General features: G+C 37.6%; 1 pseudogene; it reads right to left on the minus strand.

The window, feature by feature from the left end:
* Nucleotides 1–11,474: 11,474 nt before the first annotated feature.
* Nucleotides 11,475–15,589, minus strand: LOC111521991 (annotated as a pseudogene).
* Between the last annotated feature and the right edge of the window lie 7,214 nt (nucleotides 15,590–22,803).

Raw genomic sequence — 22,803 nt, forward strand, 5'->3', positions numbered from 1 at the left:
GTGTCTATTTAGGTCCTTTGCACATTTTTAAATCTGGTTACTAGTGTATTGTTGTTGTTGTTGTTGTTGTTGTTGTTGTTGTTATTATCTGCTACTGAGCTGAGTTCCTTATATATTTTAGATATTAACCCCTTACTAGATACATGATTTCCAACTATTTTCTCCCATTCCATAGGTTGTCTCTTCACTGTCAACTGCTTTCTTTGGTGTGAAGAAGCTTTTTCATTTGATGCAACCCCATTTGTCTATTTTTACTTTTGTCGCCTATGTTTTTGGGGTCATATCAAAAAAATAATTAAAATAATTACCCAGACCAATGTCATGCAGGCTTTCTCTTAGGTTTTCTTCTAGTAGTTTTATAATTTCAGGTCTGACATATACATCTTTAATCCATTTTGAGTTGATATTTTATATATGGGGTGAGATGGGGGTTTAATTTCATTCTTCAGCATGAAAATATCCAGTTTCTCCAACACCATTTATTAAAGAGACTCTTCTTTCCCTACTATGTGTTCTTGGCACCTTTATTGAAAATCAATTGATCATAATAAATGTGTGGGTTTATTTCTGGGCTCTCTGCTTTGTTACTTTGGTCTATGTGTCAGTCTCTATGCCAGTACCACTCTGTTTTGATTACTATAGCATTGTAGTATATTTTAAAGTGAGGTAAGGTTTTGTCTCTTCTAACAAAGGGATAGGATAGTAAAAACTTACCCATGATATATTATCTTTTTGTTTTGGTTAAAAAATTACTGAGAAAGACAAATCTCTAACCAGAGGCTAAAAAAGAATTGTTGGGAATATAGAGAAATGAAATAATATTAATCATACATTTCAGAAAAACACCAAGGCTCAAACTACCTTAGACATTTCCCTAGGGGTGTTGGGATAAGATGCAGTGTCTGCAGTGAAGAACAGTATGGCAAGAAAGAGGGATTCTGATAAAGTGAAATGAAGACTGAAGACAAAGAGATGACTTACACTCCTCCTGTATCTTTCAAACAGTAAGGAAGAAGAAAGCACAGCCTCTCTCATCTTCTCCATTCTGACTATTCTTCCCTTTCCTTATTCTCTGCCACTGCATTGTCATAAAGTCTCTGAGGGCAGAATTGGAACCAAATACATCAAGATGTGAGTAAGGTGAAGGGGGAGGTGAGGGCACATGGTAGACAGTAAGGGGGCAGCTGGGAGGTAATCAGTACATCTTCAGCCTCTGATATGCACAAGAATCGGGACAACCTGCATCTTAAATAAAGCCACCAATGAAATAAAGTTGAGGAGGGGAGGAGATGTTATTAATCAAACATTATTGTCTTTAGATAGTTGAAAATATGTCCACATCTTTTTCAGCGGTATATTCTCAGGGGATATCCAAGGTTTAAATTTTAGTCTCATTACTGAGACCATAGCTTGGCCTAACAGAAAGAACAGTGCACTGGGGTCAGAAGACCTGAGGGGTTTTCTTGCCTTTGTCACCTCCTTGTCCAATGACCTTAGGCAAGATGCTTAGCTTGAGTTTCCTTTCTCTAAAGGGAAGATAACACTATCTCACTCACAGGGTCCAGAGAGCATGAGCCAAGATAATATATGCAAAGTGCCTGGACACTGTAAATTGTGAAGCATTATCATAGTGAGAAAAAACCAATTCAAAAAAGTAACTTTCAGAGCAAAATCCTTATAGTTTCCATAAGTAAGAATATAATCCCATGCTAGCTATTCTGAGATCAAACAGTTTGAAAACTTGAAATCATTCATAGTCTGAACCAAAGATCCCAAGCCAAATGACAGTATGTGCTTATATAGACATGTTTAAAAGCCATTAATGCAAATATTTTGAGATTATACATGTTTCTAATGCAACTAGATCATAGAGTATGAGTTAAATTTATCTCACTAAAATTGTCTTTAAACAAAATGCATTATTAGAATTAGAGACCACTAAAATACTATCCCTTTCAACTATTTTATTGGGGACTATCAGTATTTTTAATACCTGAAGAATTACAGAAAGAAGTCAAAGCAATGCCTCATTCTTCAATCCACCCCCTCTGGTTGTACAAGGGCAGGGGGGAGCTGTCTGTACCTCCATGTGTATGCTCATATTTTACCGGCAAATAGAGATTCTGACAACCTGAAATATTTTCCATAAAAGCTTAAATTAAAAAAAAAGCAAAAAAAAAAAATAGCCTAAAATGGTTAAAAACTCTATTCAGCTCCTGAAATAAGATTGCCAGATCAAATAGAGGACACCTAGTTAAATTAGAATGTCAGATAAACAGCAAATAATTGCAATAATTTAGTACATGCTTATACTAAAATAGTATTTATTGGTTTTCTGACATTTGAATTTAAATAGCATCCTATATTTTGATTTGCTCAATCTGGTAGCCCTGCCTGGAGAGAGAAGCTGCTCCATGATCCTGTATCACAGTCATCTCACCATACTCAATTAGCTTCATGAAGGAAACAGCCCTGTCCCTCATGGCCTTTGTGGAACTTGACATTTCTCCCCTTCCTCCCTGACATTGCAAAAGGGGAGGTCACATATACAGTCAGCAGAACGTGTGCCTACAAAAGCAGATCTATGTTAACCACACATCTGTGTTAAAGCAAACTAAATATAGCCTGAGACAGATTCCACACTTCTATATGTGACTCCTTGTGGATAAATTGCAACCTAACTTAATAGGTAGACAAGATTGAAAACCTAACTAGGAGTGTGCACCTGTAACAATAATGAGTCTTGGCCAATCCCAGCAGCCACACTTCAACCACTCATACACTGCTGAGGTTCAAACTGTGTTCAAATAAGGCAAACACGGAGCTGTAACCACTCTAGCTGTTTCCGCATCTCACTTTCGATTCTGTATATCACCTTACTTTTTTGTCTATAAATTTGTTCTGACCCCGGACTCTCTCTGAATCTGCTGTGATTCTGGGGGCTTCCCAATTCGCAAATCATTCATTGCTCAATTAAACTCCTTTAAATTTAATTTGGCTGAAGTCTTTCTTTTAACACCTGTCTAAAATTGTTTAGAATTCTTCAACCACATTCTTATTTCCATTGAAGAGGCCTGGAAATCAGCATCCAGGTGCTTCGGAAGAACCAAAACACAACTTCTCTTTCTGTAAGAGATTAAACTGAAACTCCTGGAAACTCAAGATTCTACCATCTCATATGAGTAATTGCAGTAATGATGACTGTTTATATCGTTTCATTTTGACATTTCTTTGATTGTTTTTAAAAGCAATGCCACTGCTATGGAGAGAACTGGAATCTAATTATTTCCACATAGATTAGCGTTCTCACAACTGTGTCTCAGACAGTTCGTGAGATAGTGGTCTCAGATCAGCTTCTTGTTGCTAACATTATTAAAATATAGAGAAAGGGCATTATTCTGAATAATTAGCAGCCATAATTAAAAACCAGAATAAGATATCAGGTGTAGTAGTGGCTTGATAAACTCCTTTGGGCTAGCTCAGACTCTATTGCCTTCTGATTAGAATTGTATGAATCTACCTACATTATCTCTATTGGGACATGATGTTTTCAGGCTTAGTAATAAATTCAGGCCTGGTAATCATTTCCAAGAAGTTCTAGTGGTGATGAGGACAATGTTGAAGTCTAGTAAACATGATGCATGATTTCTAGTTTTGTATAATGAACGAGTATTCAAAATTACTGTTAAAACTTTAATGGGGATTTCCAGAATCCTTAACATGTATGTAAGATTGAGCATCCTTAAGTATCACCAAGAAATTGGCAATTCTCACAGCCATCACATCTGAACATTTTCACTGGAAGATGCATTATAAGTTTAGTTTTTTACAATCAAATGAAGGTAATTCATTCAGCTTTTGTTTAATTTCCACCTGAAATGTGTGAAATGAGAGAGGCACTTTACTGTTGCAGAAGAAAAAGTTCATATTGTCCCTTTTTGACTGTTCTTTCAGGTAAGACAGCTAAAATTGTCCCACTTTTCCACAATTGCAATGAAATTACACAAAATGAAATTTACGTAGATTGAAGAAGTATTCTTCTCATGACTATGAAGTCACACCTACATATTTTCCTGCAAGTTGTCCATAGGCAATAGGAAAGGATATCCTAATGTTTTGTGCAGGGTTATTTTCACAGTTTTGTAGGGTTGCTCATAAGTTGAATGGATGCTTCTATCTCATGAATTACTTAGGACCATTAACTTTCAGAAAAGTTTTGTGGTGCTTATAATAAAATCACAGGAATAAAAACTTAGTGAAGACACAAGTAGGAATCAAATAAGGTAATGGGTCTGGGGAAAAGGAAAGGGTGGGGGCAATCAGGAGAATGATAAAGAGGGCACGTGGAAAATCAACAGTGTGTCGAATGTCGAATTTAACTCTCACTTGCTAGCAACTGGAAGAGAAAAGAAAACAAACAGGTTACGGAGTTCTCATTGCCAAATGTGGTACAACTATAGCTCACTGCAACCTAAAACTTTTGGGCCAAGTGACCCTCTCACTTTAGCCACCTTAGGACCACAGGTGTACATCACTATGTCCAGCCAGTTTATTTTTATTTTTTTGGAGACGTGGGATCTTGCTATGTTAACCAGGCTGGTCTTAAACTCCTGGTCACAAGCAATCCTCCTGCCTTGGCCTCTCTAAGTGCTGGAATTACAGGGTTAAGCTGACATGCCCCACCCATTAAGGATGTCTTTGTGCATGAACTGAACAGGGGCATGGTGTTTTCAAGCCGCTTTCAACCCTGGCTGAGAAGTAAGAGACCTCACAGGCCACACATGCTCCGAATCTATTTTCTTTCTAAGCCTAACTAAGTATTCTTCAAACATGTTAACTGCCACTCATGTTTGAAAAAACCTTTATTATGTATTACTCTGAGATTTTCTTATTAATTCCATTTTTATTTGATTTAAAAATTCTGGTTAAAGCCCACTAAGTTGACTTTTTGAGCCTCTAATTAATGGGGACCCACACTTTGAGAAACATTGTGCTAATGGATACAGAATTTTCCTAAAATATAGAAAAATGCTAAAATGTAATGTATTTTGTATTCATATACAAATGTGTGTGATATACCAAAGTCAGTATACATCTACAAACATATGTCCTATCAAAATGTATATATAAACTTTTATAAATGCATTAATAACTTGCCTAAGCTCATGAGAAATCTTGAAGTATGTTTAAATATTTTTTAATCATACAGTTGAACCATGGAATACTACACAGCCATAAAAGGAATGACCTTACATCCTTTGCAGCAACATGAATGGAACTGGAGGCCATTATCCTGAGAAAACTAATGCAGGAACAGAAAACCAAATACTACATGTTCTCACTTATAAGTGGGAGTTAAACAATAAGTACACATGGACACAAATGAAAGAACGATAGGCACTGGGGTCTAACTGAGAGTAGAGGTTGGGAGGAAGGTGAGGATCAAACTATCTGTTGGGTACTATGGTTATTTTCTGGGTGACAAAATAGTCTGTATAGCAACCCCCCATGACATGCAGTGTAACCATATAACAAACCTGCACATGTACTTTAAACCAAAAATAAAAGTTAAAAATAGTAATAATACAGAGTTGAGTTAAATCATATTAAATATTAAAGTGGCAGTATATATTAATATTCATTTCAAAGAGTTTAACTCATCTCCTAACATAAAGATATTTTAACTAACCTAAATAAATAACTGTATCAGACAGTTCTTATGCTGCTAATAAAGACATACTGGAGACTCGGTAATTTATTTAAAAAAGAGGTTTAATAGACTCAGAGTTCCACATGGCTAGGGAGGCCTCGCAATCATTGCAGAAGGCAAAGGGGGAGAAAGGCATGACTTACATTGCAGTAGGCAAGAGAGTGTGTGCAGGAGAACTGCCTTTATAAAACCATCAGATCTCATGAGACTTATTCACTGTTATGAGAATAGCATGGGAAAGACCTGCTCCCATGATTCAATTACCTCCCTTCAGGTCCCTCCCACAACACGTAGTAATTATGGGAGCAACAATTCAAGATAAGATTTGGGTGGGGACACAGCCAAACCATATCAATAACCTAGCTGACCCTTATGAATTCTTATTATCTAAGTTTTCCTATAACTTATTCTGATAGGCTTTCCTCAGTTACCAGGCAGTCTGAGTTGTCAAGCGTATGGGTAAGTCATTTATAAGTGTCTGCATATCAGTTTAGCACATTATTTTATTCAGATATTATTTAGATGCTATATGATCATTTACTTAAGTTTTTGTTATTGTTTTTTCCAAATGACAAATATTTTAAACTAAAATCATCCAGTTAGCTCTCTCTTCTTATCTGCATACTACTCACTGATTTCCTTTTTTCCCATTCTTGGTCTCAATAAAAAAATGTCAAATCTTTTAGGTCAAACTGTTAGCCCTTCTCTCACCCAGGAATGTCAGTTTTTCTCTCTGTTTTCATTCATTATAATTGAAACAGCACTGTTCACCAGGCATGCTCCAGGGGAGATTGGGCTGGCATACGAGGAAAGGCCTCCAGAAGCAGCAATGCTTGAACTGAGATAGGTAGCAATTAGCCTGATAGAGGAGCATGGAAGGGCACTCCTAGAAAAGTGAAACATGTATCAAAAAGGTCAAAGTCATTGGGAATAGCTAAAGCAAGAGTTCAGGCTGAAGAACAATGGAAGGTAATACTTCAAGTAAAAACAAGGTCCAGATCAGAAATGTATTATTTATTACATTGGGGTAATGGGGGAGGGGAGAAAGGCTTGAAATGTTTCCAAGCAGAGGAGTGACATGATTAAACTTTCATTTTAGAAAGATTACTTTGACAAAGATGTAAAGAATGAATGGATTGAAGGGAGTTGACACATGAGGTAAAGAGTTCAGTTAAAGGGCCATGGCAGTAATATGGAGAAGAAATGATAAAGACTAATTAAGACTATGGTAAAAATTAAAGAGGAGCAAACAACGGAAGTCATCAGGAAAATGAAAATTCACAGCACATCTGTTAGAATGGCTAAATCAAAAAGACGAAAAATCACAAGATCACAAGTGTTGGCAAAGATGCGGAGAGAAGGGATCTCTTGCAAACTGTTGGTGGGAATGTAAATTAGTACAGTCATTAGGTAAAACACTGAAGAGATTTTTTTTTTAATTAAAAATAGAACTACGATATGATCCAGCCATGCCCTACAGATTATATATCCAATGGAAATGAAGTCAGTATGTCAAAAAGATATTTACAATCCCATGTTCATTGCAGCATTATTCACGATAGCCAAGATAAAGAATCAACCCATGTATCTATCAACAGATAAATGGACCAAAAAATGTGATACATATATATATATACACACACACACACATATACATAATACACACATGTACGTGTGTGTGTGTGTGTGTACGCGCGCATATCACATTTTTTGGTCTGTAATATTCTGTACACACACACAATGGATTATAGACTCAAAAATGTAATACATATATACACACATGTGTACACATATATATACATACATGTATGTGAACACATATATTATTCTATTGTGTGTGAAGCTGAATAAGATTCCTATGTGTGTGTTCATGTGTGTATATATTATATATTTATGTATACATATTTATGTATTTTTATATAATATATATACACACATATATACTTATATATACCAAAGAAAGGAAATCTGTCATTTTGTGACAACATGGATGAACCTGAAGGCCATTATGCGAAGTAAAATAAACCAGGCACAGAAAGACAAATACTGCATGATCTCACTAATGTATGCAATCTGAAAAAAATCAATGGTGATTGCCAGGGGCCAGATGGAGGGGATGGGGAGCTATTGCTCTAAAAGTACAAAGTTTCATTTAGACAAGATAAGTTCTGGAGATCTCTTGTACAGCATAGTGACTACAGCTAATATAATGCAATGTATACTTGAAAATTGCTAAGAAAATAGATTTTAAATGTTCTCGTTTCAAACACACAAAACAGATAACTATATGAAGTGATGGTTATGTTAATTAATTTGATTATGGTAATCATTTTATAATGAATATAGATATCAAAACATCATGTCGTTCACCATATTTGTCAATTATTCCTCAGTAAGGTCAGAAAAAGTAAAGACTAGGTATGGTAGAACTGAAGGAAAGGGTATGGAGTTGATAAGCTGTAATGCAGGTCAAATATCTAGGCCTCTTAGAGATAAACATCTGGGTGGGATGGGGCAGAACTGGAAAAGAAGAACTCTAGAATGATTCCTGGCTTCTGGCCTGGACACTGCATAAATGGTGATGCATGTGATGCAAATATCAAGCTGTGTAAGAAAGATAATTGTGGATTTGAAGTGTTTAATTTGAATTATCTGTTGGCCTTCTCCATAGAGAGGTTCAACCAAAGAGCTAACTTTCACTGAGTACTTACTGTGTGTGCTAGATACTGTACTAAGCATGTTACATGCATGAATTTCATCTTTGGAAGACTCCTATCTATTGTCATCCTCATTTTACATATAAGGAAACTGAGGCTCAGAGTAAAGTTATTTACCTAATGCCACAGATCTGGCATATGGCTGAGAAGGGACTCAAATTCATATATTTCTGACCTTCCACCTGTGTCATAATCTCTATGCTATATAGAGGCTCTGGAGTTGCAAAAGTATCAGTGGTATTTGAAGTTGTAGTTGTGGGTGAGGCTATCAAATCAGAGTGAATGTAGGAGAAATAACAAACCCAAGGACAGGCCTCAAGAAACACCAACATTTAATGCATAGGCTACAAATCAGTGGTCTCCATTTGCCCACAGATACAATTTGGCTAACATCAAATTTACTTTTACTTTTTTAAAGACAGGGTCTTGCCTGGGGTGCAATGGCATGATCATGGCTCACTGCAGCAATGACCTTCCAGGCTCAAGCGATCCTCCTTCCTTAACCTCTCCAGTAGCTGGGACTACAGGCACGCACCATTATGCTCAGCTAACTTTTGTATTTCTTGCAGAGATGGGGTTTTGCCTTGTTTCCCAGGCTGGTGTTGAACTCCTGGGCTCAGCAATCCTCTTGCTTTGGCCTCCCAAAGTTCTGGGATCACAGGCATGAGCCACTGTGCCTGACTAACACAGCATTTTTTAAAAACTTGAATGTGAATGGCTTCTGGAAAGGATAAGGAACACTTTGCACTCCCCCAAAGTCCCCACCACCTCCTGCTAATTGCCTGCAGATTTTTTACACCTGTACATTTCCTCCTGGCCCCCTAGCAGCACTAGAACTGCATTCCCTAAAGTGTGGTGGAAGACACCCTTGTAGGAAAAGAACAAGTCAATAAAGACAAAGTAAGTAAAGAAATGCTAGGAGAATGTGGCTTCATTAAAGTTGAAGGAGTCTCAGGGAAAAAGAGGATAGTCAAGCAAATCAAATGTCCAAAGTGGTCAAGCAGGATGAGGGAAGAACAGGATCTCTTGGATGTGGCAATCTGGTGGTCACCTATAATCTTAGTAAAAGATAGTGGGGGTGAGTGGGTTGATAGTAAAGCCAGATTATAGTGGGTTGTGGAGTGAAAGGGTATTGAGAAGGTGGAAATAAGTGGTTTAGTGTCCTCATTAAGGAAGCGTGGCCATGATGGGAAGGAAATAGACAGGCAGGCAGCTAATAGGAGATGTGTGGTCAGATGGAAATTTTTGCTTTTAGAATGGGAAAGGTTTGATTATGTTTTTAAGCTGAGAAAAAATAACCACAGGGATGATCAGCTGGGAATACAGGAGAGAGGCAATGATGGGTTCACCAGTGATTTCAGAAGCTATACTGGTACCAGGCATTGCCTTAGGAAACTGAGGACACAGAAGTGAATAATAGACAAGATGTTTGTTTTCTTGGAGATTATACTCTATTGGGTGAAGACAGCCAATAAAATGAAGGAGAATAGGCATTTCAGAGAAATAAGTAATGTCAGAAAGTTATGTGATGAGAATGGAAGGTCTACTTTTTATTTCTTGCTGTAGACAGGCTTTATATTGCATATTATTTTCAAAGGGCTGACATTTGAGCTGAGACTTGAATAAAAACAAGGAGCTAGCCATGGAAACTCTGGGGAAGAACATTCTAGATAGAATTATAACTAGTGTATGCATATAGGGTAGACAGGAGCTTGGTGTGACTGGGACACAGAAAGAAGCCACAGTGATTCAATGACTACATTGTGGTGGGAGATGAGGTCATGAGGATAGTCAGGGGGTGAGGTCAGTGTCTTGTAGTCCACATTAAGAAGTTTGAATTTTATTTAAGGTGCAATGGGTGGCCATGGGAGGGCTTGAAGCAGGAGACTGCTATCAGCTCAAAGGTGAGAGGGGATGGATCTCAATGCAAAGTAAGGGAATGTGCCCTGAACAGGTGTGCTGTTAACTCTTCCACTGAGATGGGGGAAGCAGGAAAGAACAGGTGGAAGGCAAGACTTTTATAGGTAGTGTAGGTGGTAGTTGAAGAAATTAATACTTAAAGGCTTCAATTTTTGCAGTGAAACAAGATGCAAGTTAATCTGCTAACAGTGAATGGAGATTGTGGAGTAGGAGCTTGTATTAGTCTGCTCAGGCAGCTATGACAAAATAACACAAACTAGTTGGCTTCATCAACAGAAATTTTATTTATTCTTATGTCTGCTTCCTGGCTCATCTCTCAAGACAGATGAGGAAACCATGGACACTGCACATGCAAAAGGAAGAGAGGAGGACTTCTGGAGGCTAGAAGTCCATGATCAAGGTGCCAACCCATGTGGTTGCTGGTGAAGGGTCTCTGGCAGATGGTTGCTTTCTTATGTGTCCTCACATGGCAGACAGAGCTTTGATGTCTCTTGTTCATCTAAGGACTCCAGCCCTATTGGGTTAGGGCCCTACCTTATTACCTCATTTGACATTTATCACCTCCTCACAAGCAGTATCTCCTAATGCAGTCCCAATGGGAGTTAGGGGTTGGGTGGGGCATAAACATTCAGTTCATAATAGAGGTTTGTGAAGAAAAGGGAAACTTTGAGGTATTTGTTGAAGAAATGGGAAAGGGAATGAATTAAGAATATGAATACCTTCCATCCTATTGTATTTTCTGTAGTAAGGCTAAATTACTTGTATCTCTCCATGATTCCAAACTTTATGTGACAGGGAAATATTTGGGTAAGGACATTATTATCCTTAATGTGCAATCGCCCATTAACTTAGAAAGCAGGTGGATCCTGGTAGCTTTTTCTTTTGTTTTTTGTTTAAAGAGATTCCTTTAATATAATGAATACAAAAACATGACCTCTGCCGAAGATTATAAAGCCCTCCAGAAATATGAAAAGGAGAAATTTGAAAAGGTGATCAACAAATTAAAAAGACTGGTGCTAACTTCGCAGTTTGATAGTATGCCCACAATTATACAGCTTTGAATAAGTGAAACTATGGTTACCAAACAGCTTTTTTTTAATTGTAGCATCTACAGTGTCTGAAAAAGGATGTAATAATAAATAACTGTAGATGAATCATGAGACACCCATTTATTTAATTACAGTAGTGGATCTTTCTACATAGTATTCTCAGTGTCTTCATTCTTCAGATTCTCCAGGCTTACGAATGTTGTCAATCTTCAAAATCATTCTAACTATTTGTGTTGCAAGAGATATCTGTTGCTTTTTTGCCAATCAAGGTTTCTATGACATGCTATTGCTTCATATCATTTGTCCCCTTGTGCAAACAGTCGATGCCAAGAGCAAGGTTCATCTCATTCACTTGTCTGGCTCAGGCTTCGGTCATAGTCTGGATGGGATTCATGCCACTGTTTTCAGAAAGGGCCTTGGGAGCGACCTCCAAAGCATCGGCAAATGCTCTCAGGCCATAGAGTTCTAAGGTGGGGCACTTATCCACCTCTTGGCTAACTGGCAGGGCACAGGATATCTCAGCAGCCCCTCCTCCACACACCACGTGATTATCATGGATGAGCTTCCAGATGACACACAAAGCATCGTGAAGGGGTCGTTTCACCTCCTCAATACTCATCTTATTTCCTCTTCTCATAAAAATGGTTACAGCTCCGGAGTTCTTACACTGCTCAATGACCAGCATTTTATCCTTAGTTGTCCCAAATGAGATCTCCTATACAAGACCAGCAAAGCCCAGCTTCCTGGCTGAGAGCTCTGAGAACTTGGGGGTGATCTGCCCTCCTGTTGTGATGGCAATCAGTTCAATTTCAGGTCCTCCTACCCAGTGAACCACAGGCAAATTTTTCTGAAGAAGTGATTTGCTTCATCATCAAACTCCCACTGACAAATTTCTATTTTAGCACCAGTCTCTTTAATTTGTTGAATCATCTCTTAAAATTTCTCCTTTTCATATTTCTGAAGGGCTTTATGATCTTCTACAGAGGTCACATCCAGCTTATGCTTTGTTTTTGGTTTGGGTAGTTCAAATGGACATGTGAGAATTACAATCTTAGCATCTTCCACTTTTTTGGCATCTGTGGGTGACTGAAATCCTTGTCCACAGTCACGTCCTTAATCCATTTAGTGTCCTCCAGCCTGCCACCCACTTTGCTTTCTACTTTGATAAGCTCAAAGTCAACACCTATCTGCTCCATATCTGTTACAGTACGGACGGCATTCACAGCAATCTCAGCCATTTGTCGGTAACAACTGTTGACTACTTTGGAGCCCAGCATGGTTTTTGCAGTCTGAATTAGGGGTTTGGTGTCCTTTATGTCAACAAGGATGCTCTATCGCTGATCTTGTCCAGGTGTTCAATAGCAACACAGGCAGCCTGCTCATAGCCACCAGCTATTCAGATTGGGTGAATACCTCAGTCTAGCAACTCCTGGGCTTATTCTAACAAGGCACCAGCCAGGACAACCACTCCTGTGGTTCCATCTCCAATTTCATCATCCTGAGACTTGGCCATTTCCACCATCAGCTTGGCAATCTAATGACTGACATCCATCATGCTTAAGATGGTGACCCCATCATTAGTTACAGTCACATCGCCATCCTTATCCACCATCATCTTATCAAGCCCATTTGCTCCAAGTGATGTTCTCATCATATTTGCTACAGCCTTTGCTGTCCCTATATGAGACTTGAGGGACTCAAGTCCCATAAGGCGGAACTTGCGGTCCTGATCCTTGCTGATGAGGAAAGGCGAGGGTCTCCATGGATGCCATGGTGCAGCAGCAGGAGTTACAATTCCAGTTTTTCTTTATTTGACAGCTGTTAAGACTGGTTGGTAAGACAGCTGGTAAGACAGCCTGGAGCTAAGTAAGAGCTGAGGTACTTAGCATAAAAAGAGGACAGATATCCTAGAGAAGCTAGGCAAGACCTTTGAGCCAGGAAGCAGACACAAGGAGGCCATGGACACAGCACAGGGAAAAGGGAGGGGGGAAGGAACCCCTGTGACTAGCAGCCAAAGAAGGACCCAGGCAAGATCCTACATGTCTCCGGATTTGTAAGAGTTTCTTTCTCATATAAACATGTGCTTCCTTCTCCATAAGAAATCTTCAAGCAAACTTCTAATGCATATTAATGCTATGTGGAATGACTTTGCTTTTCTTGGAGTGAGGAGGCTGGAGAGCAGTTTTAAAATCACTGCATGAAGGAAACCAGAGGAAGAGAGCCACATGTTGGAGAAGAATGTCCACGACCTCAACAATGTAACACACAAAACCAATCAGCATGCAAAATTTTAACATGACTCTTACCAGGACCCAAATGTTTAATTTTGACTCATGCTCATTTTGAAGATTTACCCTACCTTGCAGATAACAGATGCAGATTATTTTTAAAGTACTTTTACAACTCACATGTCCTTCCCTCCCCACTCTGGCCATCTCTGCCTTTCACTAGAGCTTCTATTGCAGGGTTACTGAGTCTGACCCTGCTTATTGACATCTACTGCTGAATATCCCCTGACTATTTTTTACTGAAAATAGATGTGACATATAATCATGCTTTTCAGAAAACAAAATCAGAACAACTCTAGCCTCTTCTAGTTTTATTCTTGATTCTTTTAGGGTTAAGTAAGCTCACTCAGATTCCTCACTTAATTTCAACTCCCTGGCACCTATAAATGACACCCTGGTTACTTATTTCTTACCATGAGATTTTTTTTCCTGGTTGTTTTATATACATAGGCTTTTTCTATCACTAGATTGGGAGAAGGTTGCTTTACACCTCCTTTCTATTCCTTGGGTCTCCATTTTGGTGTCATAACTAGATTGACCCACTAATCAATGCTGGTGGAATTGATGAGCATATGAATAAATAATAATTAATAATCATTTTGACTCACCTAAGTCATAGAGATGGCAAATGTGTCTATGTTTTATAAAAATATTTGCCAATTGAGGAACTTATTGATAGACGTAAGTGATGTGGCTGCTTTATCTTCAAGGTTCTCCCAAAGTGTCAGTGTAGCTCAGGGCTTTGTGTGGGTTTCCATCGCAAGTGATTACAGAAGTGGCATGTGGAGAGTGGACTGGGGGGCAAAATATATGCAGGAAAAGTGGAAATCACCAAGGAAAACGACTGAAGGGGAAATCAATATGAGGTGAAAGGTCAACAAGCCTCCTGCTGTTACTCTGTCAAAATGTATTTAATGGGTTCATTGGATATTTTTCACATTTAAGAAATTGACATGAGAAAGGGTAAGCCTGTAATAACTTTTTATCTCTCATTTACAAAATAGCCTTTTTTTTTTTCTTTTGAGAATTTTACCTCTGATCTCAGTATTGCATTTATGCCCAGGGGTTTGAGGCTTCAACAGAACCATAATGACAAGCTTTCAAAACAGATAAGATAGTTATTTCCTAAGTAGTTAATTCTGTAATCATAGCCACATCAACATATCAAAGTGTAATTTCAAATATATTTATTAAAATTAAAGAAAGAGCAGATATGGAACTTGCTGTATCCAAGGGTATAGTTTCTGAGTCTGAAAGTATGAACTCACCATATTTATTAAAAAGATAGTTTATTTATTCTTGTTTCTATCATCTGTACAGCTAGATTGATCTTCAAGAAAGAACAAGAATAACAGATACAAAAAACCCCATTAATTTCCAGCAATTAATTTTGGTTGGGGACTTTAAAAATAAAGCCTCTCCATGTAAAATCATATCTGTACTATCTTTTTAAAATTTCTAAACTCTCAATTGATGAATGCTTCTCATTTTTTAGACAATTCTATCATCATCTTATTAGAAGTTCAGATTTTTATATTTCTCTAATATCTTTAATCAAGGTACTTTTAGGTGCATAAGAAATATTAATTCATTCAATAGTTCCTGAGCTATGCAGAGAGATTAAGCATTAAACATTAATATCTGGAAAATTCAGTACGGTAGACTTATGTATGCTGTTTTATCCCTTTCTAAGACTAAGAAATTTATGTTCAAGATTTAAGTTTCCTTCAGTTTTCCATCATGAGCACCTGACACCAATTTGGCAAGGTCACACCACAGTCTTAGATTTCTGTAAAGAGCTGCTCCATTAATTTTGGTGAGCAATACTATAGAACTAAAGTACGGCCTCGGGATGTTTCTTGAAATTGTCAAGGCCCCCGGGGATCTAGCACCTTCGTTTGCCATGGGTAATATTAGCAGAGCTCAAAATAAGATTACATACATGAAAGAAGTTTGAAAACCGAAAGTACTTTATACAATTTTCCAAGACATGCTGAGATTTGAAATTTCAAAGAGTTAATGTGAAAAGGCACTACAAAGATCGAAATGGATATTTTTGTTCTTTTCATTTCAGAATGTTAATCATCAGTCATTTATTAACCAAAGGTTTATTAAATATTTACTATACGTAAGCATTTCACTAGATATTGGTGAAACCAAGATAAAAAGAACATAGTCACTGACCTTTAGGAATGTTTTGCCTAGCAGGAAGCATTAATGTAAACAAAAATTATGTGACAAATGCAATGTATTAGTTTTCCACTGCCGTGTAGCTAGTTGCTAGAAACTTAATAGCTTAAAGCAACACACAGTTATCTCATAGTTTTTGTGGGTCAGGAGTCTGGGTAGAGCCTAGTTGGGTTCTCTCCTCAGGGTCTCACAAAGCTGCAATCAATGTTGGCCAAGGCACAGTCTCATCTAAGCTTAGGCTCCTCTTCCAAACTCATGTAGTTGTTGGCACAATTCATTTCTTGAAGCTGTAAAACTCAAATTGTCTTATTCTTCAAGAGGAGTAGGAGAGTCTCTCAGCTCAGGAAAGCCCTACATCCTCTTTTAAGGGTTCGCATGATAAATCAGACCCATCCAGGATAATCTCCCTGTGACCAACTCAAGTCACAGTTGATGGGGGCCTTTGACAACATCTGCAAAACCCTTGTATGTTCACCATAAGCATAATCAGGGAGTGATATCCCATCATACCCACAGATCCTGCCTACACTGAAGGGGAGAGAGTTATATAAGAGAATGGGGTCACTGGGCATCATCTTATAATTTTGTTTACCACATTCCTGAAGAGACATATTTAATAAAGCAGTAGTGAATGAATACAGTCTGGTTATGGAGAAATAAGGCAAAGAAAAGGCCGTGGGCAATGGTGAGCTGTAGACAAACTAGGTTCCTCAATGTCATGATCATTAGAGTATTTCTGTGTCACTCAGAGAGAAATTTTTTGTCTTTTCTTTTTGACACGGAGTCTCCCTCTGTCACCCAGGCTAGAGTGCAGTGGCACAATCTCAGCTCACCACAACCTCCACCTCCCGGGTTCAAGTGATTCTCTTGCCTCAGCCTCCCAAGTAGCAGGGACTACAGGCACCCACCACCACGCCCAGCTAACTTTTGCATTTTCAGTAGAGATGGGGCTTCACCATGTTGCCCAGGGTTGTCTCGAACTCCTGAACTCAAGTGATCCGCCTGCCTCAGCTTGCCAAAGTGTTGGGATTACAGGCGTGAGCTGCTGCGCCCAGCCCAGAAAATTTACTTCAGATTTTTTATAAACAGAGAGCTTCAAAGTTAGATTAGAGAGGATATTTTACTCGGTCACACTAAGAATACGTTACAGGTAAATTCAGATGCCACAATTATTGGGTCCTGTTAAACAAAACATTTGGACTATATGGTACCCAAGTGGGAAATTGTGTAGGTACTTGGATAGTGGACCTTAAGACTTTTCAAGACATTAGGTGTCTTAGCTTGTGACAGAAGCTTGTGTGGCAATCACATAGTTGAGAATGTGATTGCTGGAAGCAAGAGTGGGACAAGAAAGCATGAAGCAGGAAAAAAGAGAAACCTGACCCCAAAATGTATTTTGAGTTGGTCATGCATGAAGCCTAAAATGACTTCTTATAAATGTCATGACATGGAAATCAGAATTTTTCCTTTGGAGATAAAACAGGGAACCATTGTTCTGTTCGCTCCTGATACCTATTGGTCAGCAGTGGCCCATGGATCTGAATGCCAGAGGGGCATCAATGGTGGCAGGGAAGAATGAAAGACATAGAGGTGTGATGTAAGGTGAAGAGATTTTGGGTTGCACAAGCAAAAAGCTGGTGAAAACCAGTGCAGAGTTGGGCCTCGAGCAGTGATAAGGTACAAGGTGGGGCTCAGGGGGTTTGGAAGAGCACACAAGGGGCATTTGCTATGTTGACCTTTGAAAAATATGATGGGAACTATCTGGAGCCAGTCTCCAGAATAATGAAAACATGCACACTTATACACACACAGAGAGACACATTGACTCACACACAAATTGTACACAGCTCAGGTAGTTTTATCCTTGAAGCCCATCCATGTACCCAAGAAGAGGGACCTCTGTTTCAGGGGCTAATTATAAAGAAAAGATTTTGACAATATGGCATTCTTGTAACAAACTATGTAGGTTTCTGCAAGACAAGTATATACTTTTAAAAAATATTTGCCCATTTTTTTCTCCGTGAAGTATCATTTTCAAATACTCCGATTAGAAACCAGTTATCAATTAGATGGCTATCTTTAACATCTGTTCATCTCTTCCTTAACAGTAACTGTGGGTATATTCTGAGTTTGTGTGAAATTACTAGTCATAACAGTGATTAGACAGGTGTGAAGAAAAAGGTTGGAATATATTAAGAAAGCAGAAACTATGTTAAGGCAAACGCTAAGATCAGAACCTGCAAATTCTGGTTTGAAGAAGCTTTCTATAGTATGAACCTTTTACCTCTTCATACCAAAGCAACACTAATAACAATGACAACTCAATGTCTAACTCTAAATCTAATGACAGTAATTACTATAGACACAGGGACCAGTAATATGAAGGCTACGTGTGTAATCATCATACATAGTTTGTTCTATACAAGAGTCATCATCTGAGCTCTTAGTTCATTCAACTACCCCAGTCAGGCCTGGGAAAGAAAATGAGTAAATGAATCAGTGTAGTGTAGTCTGAATGATTAAAACAGCAAACTAAACGCATTTTCCTTTTTGAGAAATAGATACAAAGCATTGCACACTCACTTGTATCTTGGTTTGATAACAGATCTGTTTACAAAATAAAAAGAAATCCCACCAAAATCTGAGAAAAAACAAAGGGAGAGTCACATAAGAGGAAAGCTAGAATAAAAGTAAAGTGTGGTGATACATTAGTCACTAAGCATAAATATATAGGAACACAAAAATAAACTATAAAGAAACAATTGTATTTTCTCTCAAGACCCCTCTCAGATGTCCAACAAAATACAGCAAAGAGAGAGCTCTCTGACATTAAATATAGATTTGCGTGTATATTTGTTGTGTTTATTTGCTCTTTTGGATCTTTTGTGATAAATGGAAATATTGAAAACTTGTAAATGCAAAAGTAGCTCACCATTAAATGTATACCAATTCTAGAGCCTACCAGAGAAAATATGAGAATTACTATCTAAAATCCTATATGAATTTCTAGACACTTGCTGAAAATGTCAAAATTTTTAGAGTTCATAATACTATTCAAGTCTCTTTGAAAACGCATTCACCATTCATTAACTTTATAATCACTTTTTAAAAGCCAGATATCTCAGTATGACCACTGAGAATACATTTTGAATCTTCTTCTTCCAACATTTTTCTTACTACTGTGAGAACTGAGGCTGATGGGACTGCGGAGTTTTAACTGGGTTGAAGGAGTATATAAGAAATGTCTGACTGATAAATGCTAAAGAATCATCTTAAACATTCCGGGCTAATACATCAGCTTTCATTTTGTTTTTTTATTTTTATTTTAGGTTCAGAGATACACGTGCAGTTTTGCCATATAGGTAAATTGTGTGTCAAGGGGGTTTGGTATACAGATGATTTCATCATCCAGGTAATAAGCATAGTACTTTACAAGTAGTCTTTCAATCTTCACCCTCCTTCCACCCTCAACCCTCAGGTAGGCTCTGGTGTATGTTATTCCCTTTTTTGTGTCCATATGTACTCAATATTTAGCTCCCATTTATAAGTGAGAACATGTGTCTTTTTGGTTGTCTGTTTCCACATTAGTTTGCTAAAGATAATGTCCTCCAGCTCCATTCATGTTGCTGTGAAGGACATAATCCCATTCACTTTTATGTCTGTGTAGTACTCCATGGTATATATGTACCATATTTTCTTTATCCAGTCTATCACTGATGAGCATTTAGACTGATTCCATGTCTTTGCTATTGTGAATAGTGCTGCAATGAACATACATGTGCATGTGTCTTTGTAGGAGGATAACTTATATTCCTTCGGGTATATACCCAATAATGGAGTTGCTGGGTTGAACGATAATTGTGTTTTAAGTTCCTTGAGAAATTGCCAAACTGCTTAATGCAATGGCTGAACTAATTTACATTGCCATCAGCAGTATATAAGCATTCCCTTTTCTCTGCACCCTCACCAGCATCTGTTATTTTTTGTCTTTTTAATAAGACAAAATGGACTGTTGTGAGATGGTATCTCATTGTGGTTTTGATTTGCATTTCTCTAATGATTAGTGATGTTGAATATTTTTTCATATGCTTGTTGGCCTGGTGTATGTCTTCATCTGTTTATGTCTCTTTGCCCACTTTTTTTCTGGGGTTTGTGTTTTTTGCTTGTTAAGTTTCTTACAGATTCTGGATATTAGAACTTTGTCAGATCCACGGTTTGCACAAATTTTCTCCTATTCTGTATGTTGTCTGTTTACTCTGTTGATAGTTTCTTTTGCTTAGTTAGGTCCCAATTGTTAAATTTTGTTTTTGCTGCAATTGCTTTTGATGTATTCATAATGAAATCTTTGACAGAGACTATGTCCATAATGGTATTTCCTATGTTACTTTCCAGGGTTTTATAGTTTCAGGTTTTATATTTAAGTCTTTGATCTATCTTGAGTTGATATTTGTGTATGTGTAAGGAAGGGAGTCCAGGTTCAATCTTCTGCATATGGCTAACCATTTATTGAATAGGGAAGTTTTTTCCCCTATTGCATGTTTTTGTCAACTTTGTCAAAGATCAGATGGTTGTAGGTGTGCAGTATTATTTTGGGTTCTCTTTTCTGTTCCCTTGGTCTATATGTCTGTTGTTGTACCAGTACCACACTGTTTTGGTTACTATAGCCTTGCAGAATAGTTTGAAGCTGGGTAATGAGATGCCTCCAGCTTTCTTCTTTTTGCTTAGGATTGCCTTGGCTATTGGGGCTTTTTCAGTTCCATATGAATTTTTTTAAAGTTTTTTTCTAATTTTATGAAGAATGCTATTGGTAGTTTGATAAGAGTAGCACCTAATGTATAAATTGCTTTGAGCATTATGGCCATTTTAACAATATACACATCAGCTTTTAAACCAAATTGCAGTCAACTGTTCTGCTTACCTTGTGACCTCCCTAAGATCAATATTCACATAGACCTGTTAGTATGTTAGAGAAAAGTATTCTCATCAACACCTTTAAGCTACCTATAGTGTTGCATGAGTTCATATCCAAATAACCCATCTTGTAGGGGATAAACCAAAACCCTCTAATCATTACAAAAGAAAAATTGATGCCCTTAAGTAAGCCAAACATAGTGAAGGTGTTGGAAATCATAAGAAAAAGACACTCAACGATCTCATAAACCATATGAAGCTTGCCCAACTAAACAGCAGAAAACCTGTTAAGAACTATTTCTTAGAAGAATCCACTGGATATTGAACACATTAGTAAGCACTAATTTTAATTGACTAATTCTAAACCTCTCTAGGACCATTAATACATTACTTTTAACCTACTTGTGTCTATTTTAAAAGTGTATTCCTGGTAGCATATATTTGTTTCTGATTTTTTATTCAATCTGATAATTGGCTTCTTAATTGAATTAAACCTTTTATGTTTAATGTAATTATCACTATGGTTATGTTTAAAATGATCATCTTGCTATTGTTTTCTATTTATCTCACCTGTTGTTTTCTCTTTTTCAGTCCCTTTTGGATGAAATGAGTTTGCTTTTATGACTCAGTTTTACCTACTTTGTTGGCTTACTAGCTACAAGGATTTTATAATTTTAGTGGTTACATTGTGGTTTAAAGTTTACATATGTAATTTATCACAATCTACCTTCAGATGGTATTATAATACTTTATGCTACAAGTACTTTAGGGCAGTGTACTTCCATTTCTCCTCTCACAACCTTAATACTATTGTCATACATTTTACTTCTACCTATGTTATAAACTCCATACTACATTGTCATCATTTGTTTTTAAATAGTCAATTACTTTTAAATTCATTTAAATAACAGGAAAAAGTGGTACTATTTATTCCTGCAGTTATCATTTTCAGTGTTCATCACTGCATTGTATAGATTCATATTTCCATCTGGAATCATTTTTCTTCCATCTGAAGAAATTACTTTAATACTTTTCACAGTGAGGGTTTTTGATGATTAAGTCTGTCAATATATTTATGACAATCAAATCTCTAGTTCATCTTTGTTTTTGAAGGATATTTTTCCTGGGCATAGATTTCTAGGTTGATGTTTCTTTCTATTGTACATTAAAGATGTTGCTTCAATGTCTTTTCACTTATCTTGTTTCCAATAAGAAATACACATGATCTTAATATTTTTCATTGTTTTTTAATATTTATATTTACACTGGCGGTTTTTTTTTTTTTTTTTTTTTTTGTTTTTTTTTTCCTTGAGACGGAGTCTCGCTGGGTCTCCCAGACTGGAGTGCAGTGGCGCGATCTCGGCTCACTGCAAGCTCCACCGCCCGGGTTCACGCCATTCTCCTGTCTCAGCCTCCCGAGTAGCTGGGACTACAGGTGCCCACCACCTCACCCAGCTAGTTTTTTGTATTTTTAGTAGAGACAGGGTTTCACCGTGTTAGCCAGGATGGTCTCGATCTCCTGACCTCGTGATCCACCCACCTTGGCTTCCCAAAGTGCTGGGATTACAGGCGAGCGCCACCACGCCCGGCCACACTGGCTGTTTTAAGTATCTTCAACTGCTCACCTATGGTGAACAATTTAATTCTTTGCTGCAATATTATTTTATGTTTTTAATGCTTCAGGTTTATTGAGCTTCTTGAGTATGTAAGTTTATGGTTTTCACCAAATTTGAATATTTTTGATCATTATTTTATCAGTTTTTTTTTTTTTCTGCCTACTGCTTCAGAAACTCCAATTGCATATATTAAAACTGCTTTAAAAATGTCCCACAGCCCACTGTTTTGTTGTTGTTGTTGTTCAGGATTTTTGCATCTCTATTCATAAGAGACAATGGTCTGAAATTTTCTTTCTTGTAATGTTCCCTGTTTGGTTTTGGTATTAAAGTTTGGGCTTATAGAATGAATTAGGAAGTGCTCACTCTACATCTGTTTTCTGGACAAGACTGTAGAGAATTGAT

Source organism: Piliocolobus tephrosceles, chromosome X (genome assembly GCF_002776525.5).
Source record: "Piliocolobus tephrosceles isolate RC106 chromosome X, ASM277652v3, whole genome shotgun sequence".
NCBI lineage: Eukaryota > Metazoa > Chordata > Mammalia > Primates > Cercopithecidae > Piliocolobus > Piliocolobus tephrosceles.